We start from the raw sequence: 4865 nt of genomic DNA, 5'->3' as shown, positions 1-4865 counted from the left end.
GATGATGTTCAAAATGAAGTTTTTAATGTAAGTTATTTAATTAATACTATTAGCAAATCAAATTATTATTGCAAATATGCATAGATTCTAATTACTTGTGAGGTCATAAATTATCTCAAAGTCATTGTGATATGGGTATTGTAATGCTTCGTATATGGACAGTTTGGGGAAAATGTAGTTTCAGTTTGTGTATAATAATATACAAATATCGGGGCTAATTAATCAACTTAGGCACGCCTAAGTAAGCGAGAATTAGTTGGTTGAATGGGGAAAATTCCTAAGGCTTTTACGTGCGACTCAATTAGCGTCGTCGGATTAGATTCGGGTCTCCTCTCTAATACCGGTGGTGGTACTAAGGGGTGTCCGGTATATAAATTCGTCAAGTTGGCTGCCGGTGCGACCTAAATCACAGCAATGCCCCGAGCTTTATTATCGGTGTCCTCCTCGTCCTCATCCCAACAACTTCCTCATACCAAAGTGAATTTATTATTCATGCGGCGGTTGCGACTCAAGATTTGGGTCGAAAGCCAACACATCTCTGGGAAAATACCATCCCTTCCCCGTTTTACCTATACATCCTCTATTATTATCTACATCTGCCTCGCACTCGACTACCACCGCTCTCATCAAACGTATTATATTGGGTAATAACAATCCGGTGTTACGAATTGCTCAGTTTACGGTTACACACATTAACATTATATTACGTACACAATCTAGACAATGCCAGATACTACCTGCAAGCCCTCACACACTACACTACCCTACCCCTTGAATATTAACGTGATTTATTGCTGAAAGCATCCCTGTTTTCAAGTTCCCAACAGCATTTCAGAGTCCATAATTTCACGCACAACATGTTCAATTCGTAATTGCACACCGAAGGTTTTCCCTTGCTTAGAAATAGTGCTGTTGTAATAAACGGAAATTAACATTTAGATTGTTGAGGTCAATTTGTAAATGAGATGGTTGAAGCAACGAAAACGTCGTCAATTTATCTGCAACGTAAAATTTGAATGCATATAAATCAATGGGATATAACTGGATCAGTAGTGTGCATTGGTGTATGATGATGCACGAAGCGCGCAGTTAGTTCGTGCGGTGAGGATCTTTATTCAATTAAAAACCGCGGAAGATTGAAGCGTCAGAGGAGCCATTAACGTGCCGTAATAGCCCGGATAATCTCAGCAGAGCGTTTCAACGATTCAACCCATCCTCGAAATCCCTTTCCCGAATCAGACGTTCAGTAATTAACGCGAAAAGGTCGCGCCCGGTTCAAATCAGGTCTCTCATCTCTACATGTATAAAAAATAAACTGTTTTCTTCGTCCCTTAGATCAAACATTTATTAGAATTGTTTATCCGTTGTAGTTTGGGATCCGCCGGAGTGGAAATAGTGTCCATACATCAACATAAACGACGAGGAGTTGGAAGAAAACACGCACGGGGATTGATGGAGAGAAGGGTCGAAGAAGGACCCGCAGGTCCTCCTTTTTTTCTCTCCGGGTTTTGTTTACCCAATGCGGACACTGCCAAATCCACGTGAAATCTCCGGTTGCGTTGATGTACGTCCCTGAGGTATGTACCTAAAACGACTATGCACGTTCGATAAATATTTATGAATTCCACAGAAAACACAACAAAGGAGACCGAAATCACTGTTTGCCGAAGGAGCTTGAAGAAAAAGTAAACTTGAAAGATGTATACCTCACTAAGAGTTCGCACTAGCGGTGGATGCGCCGGTGAATAATGTAAGTTAATTTTGTATTTCACATATCTTAATAATTAATACTTTAATTATTTTGTTTAATTTTGCAGACAAACACCACAAATTGAAGAATAAACACTTATGGTAAGTAAGTAAGTAAAGTCACAAAGTGGCTTTATTTCAAGGAGAAAGAAAAACATCGTAAATTCTTTTCTGGGGCGCCCCAAAGAAAATAAGGATGGGACAGTTGAATAGTCTAGGAGGCGCCATGCAAACTTCTAATTAGATTTATTGATTCCGTGAAGAGGGGACTTCCGCTGCAATCTGAATGGAAGAACATTTTCGTTGTATATTATTATTATTATTCGTGGACGTTTCCGCGCGATGCGAAAGTTTTCGGTTTGGTGGCGCCCCGTTCAAAATTATCACCGCAAATATGGAAGCATAACATGAAACCGTATCTGTCGGAAATGTACGTTTCGCCGTTTCCCCCCTTTTCGCTCGCATATTTCGTTTCAAAGGACCGGGATTTTGCAAATATACGAGCAAACAACGGAGAAATAACAAGTTTGATGAAACTTATCGTATGTCAATTATGTGAAAAGGCAACGTTCGATGTTGCGCAATTACTGTGTTTATATACTCGAGGAGGAAACTGGAATATTATTATAGTTTAAGGTATGTAAACTAGAGCAAGCTATAATCAAATTTGATCATATTATATTGCAGATGAAATGTGGATGGAATCATTTTTTTATGGGGGAGGACATGTGGCAGCAATTCGTTCGACTATGAAATGAAAACTGCGAGCTGCGGTGGACAGCAGCAACAGCAGCATTAACCAATCGATTTATTTTAATTGTGCAAATAATTACGGTACAATTGAACGAAACAGCAACGGACAATTTGATCGCGAGGCTTGGGCGTGATTCCGAACATGAAATTCATTTGCGGCTCAAATGAAAACAATAATAGATAAATCTAGCTAAAAACTAAAGTGGAGCGACGAAACGCGGACGTCGCTTTTTAGCGTAAATTCCGATGGAAATTACCGAATTTATATTCAAATTCCTTCTGCTGCTCAAATTGACTTTCTTAGATGAAGCGTACTTGCAGCAAACCAGAAAATTGCTTTCTTAAATCGCAGCTATTAAAGTCTGCAAAGATAAAATGCACTTTCCGAACGTTTCTTGTAATGCAACTGCTTTAAATAATAATGCAAGTTGTATGTTTCAGACGCAACTGAAGGGTGGATGTTTGAACGTACATACTAAAAAGGGTCCAGGTACATCATAAATCATGCCTTTCTGACATTTGGCTCTGGTGAGTTGAGCGCTTTCGAAGATGATGAAAATACATTTCCTTTTTCATGTTTTTTTTTTCTTCTCCTCTGTTGTAGTTAACCATTACGTGCCGAAGTGGCCGACACAGAAACCGTTTAAAGTCCTCGACCAAACACTCGGGGAGCAGAAGAACGCGCGAAAGAAGCGTCGCAAAAAAAAAAATGAGTGAGGATGAATGGAAATGGAATAGGACTTGGAGATTATCCCGGTTTGCTTTATTTCCCTTTTCCGTCGCTCACGATCCATTTTTTTCTCTTGCCTCTCTTCTCTTCTTCTGGCATTTTCGGTTAATAAAGCGGGATTTCGCTCCGAAAAATGTTATTAGCGACAGCGAAGAGAGAAAGAGAAGATTGATGGCTTAAACAAACAATTTCGCTTCACAAAGCGTCACATGGAATGGTGGAGGAAAAGTGAGAGAAAGAGAGGAAGGAAGGAAACGGCGGAGGTTTAAATGAGGTCCTTTTAATGGTGTATATCTCCGTCAAGTTTTGGAGTGATTGCGATTTTCGCGGTCGTTAGAGACGGACTAAATATGGATGAAATAATATGAAGAAAATGGTAGAAAGCTTTTAGCCGATGAAATACGCATATAACTTTTTTTTTTCTTCTTTCAGATAAAGCGGATTTCGATTCACAATTGATCCTTAAAGAGAGAAGTATTAACAGAGCAATAAATTATCTAACTGTTTATCTAAATTTGTATACGATTTCTGTTGCAGATGCATTAAGCAAACCTCCGATGATTGCGAACTGATGGATGTTGTTTGTGTGGATGAAATAGGTTTTCAGATACACCGAAACTTTACCAATTCGCTCCACTTAATATTTGCATTTTACCCGAACGACGACTTTATTTGTATGCTAATATTTGCGGCAACGTCGAACGGTTTTTAATCCGTTTGTGCAATCGAATTTTCACTGCAAAAAAAACTCAAAAACCGTTTGCAGTGAGAAAAAGAAGGTGACGTTTCCAAGAATTTGCAAACAAATTAATTTACTAATATTTTTTTTTGTAGCTGGCCAATAGTTAAATCATTGTATTATGTTGATGACAAACATTTATACGATCAATTAAGTGAATTAGGTAAGTAAATATGACTGAATTAGTTGTGATGTGGAAAATTCTGTAGTTGATCCTTGGGGGTTGTTAAGATAGAGAGAGAGAACATGACGATTATCCCGATTAATCCTCGGATGAATGTTTACTCGCAGATGGAAATAGCTGGTTTAAATTGAGTGCTCCTCTCTCTGTCTATCTCTAGTTCGTTTAAAAAGAATCATTACTTACATAGATTGTAAAAGCATTTAATGACTTCATTTCAATTAATTGCCAGCGGGCAATTACGTAAATAACCATAGAGCAAATATTTGCACATCCAGACTCTATTCAATCAATATAATGCAACTGTACATAATTTTACTAATGATAATTATGTTTTAGCTCTAGTCGATTGAAATGGAAAAGGATGTGGAAAGGAAAAAGCATATGGAATTAACGAATTACTAATGTTACGTCTCTAATGGGTACGTATGTCAATGCGGTTTTCGGTGGATCAGGGCACCGCCATTACGGGGGGGCTTTGAAATTCGGGCGTGGATGACATTTGCGAAGACAAACAGTTTCTTGTTCGCCACGTACACATTGTTTGCTTTCGGGGGCTTTTGATAAATCGGTATCTCTCTATGTGCAAAATATGGCCACGTATATAAATTCCCGACACGCCGTTGCGAAACCACCCCCCCAGCAGCAGTGGCAAATAATCCCACGCACACGTCTCCAAATATATATATATACGTTCCCCCCTTTCGTTTTCT

The 4865-nt window shown here is 38.8% G+C and overlaps 1 protein-coding gene and 2 long non-coding RNA genes across 4 annotated transcripts in view; 2 read left to right on the top strand and 1 right to left on the bottom strand.

The window, feature by feature from the left end:
- LOC108557841 overlaps positions 1 to 3706 on the top strand; it is a 4155-nt gene extending 449 nt beyond the window's left edge. The window contains exons 1-7 of one of the 2 annotated variants that reach the window (XR_001890874.1): positions 1025 to 1301; positions 1371 to 1577; positions 1631 to 1750; positions 1818 to 1851; positions 2944 to 3030; positions 3107 to 3608; positions 3665 to 3706. This is a non-coding gene — a long non-coding RNA (uncharacterized LOC108557841). Of the gene's footprint in view, positions 1 to 1024; positions 1302 to 1370; positions 1578 to 1630; positions 1751 to 1817; positions 1852 to 2943; positions 3031 to 3106; positions 3609 to 3664 lie in introns of those variants that run through there. The other variant, XR_001890873.1, reaches the window with a different exon arrangement.
- Positions 1 to 4865, bottom strand: part of LOC108557840 — a 20634-nt gene that overhangs the window by 4775 nt on the left and 10994 nt on the right. The gene's annotated exons all lie outside the window — the stretch shown is intronic.
- LOC108557842 overlaps positions 3776 to 4865 on the top strand; it is an 11688-nt gene continuing 10598 nt past the window's right edge. The window contains exons 1-3 of the long non-coding RNA XR_001890875.1: positions 3776 to 4011; positions 4067 to 4134; positions 4492 to 4574. This is a non-coding gene — a long non-coding RNA (uncharacterized LOC108557842). The remainder of the gene's footprint in view (positions 4012 to 4066; positions 4135 to 4491; positions 4575 to 4865) is intronic.

This window comes from Nicrophorus vespilloides, unplaced genomic scaffold, assembly GCF_001412225.1.
Source record: "Nicrophorus vespilloides isolate i.1.1-1 unplaced genomic scaffold, Nicve_v1.0, whole genome shotgun sequence".
Classification (NCBI taxonomy): domain Eukaryota; kingdom Metazoa; phylum Arthropoda; class Insecta; order Coleoptera; family Silphidae; genus Nicrophorus; species Nicrophorus vespilloides.
Note: the sequence above shows the minus strand (reverse complement) of the source record. Positions and strands in the feature narration are given on the sequence as shown.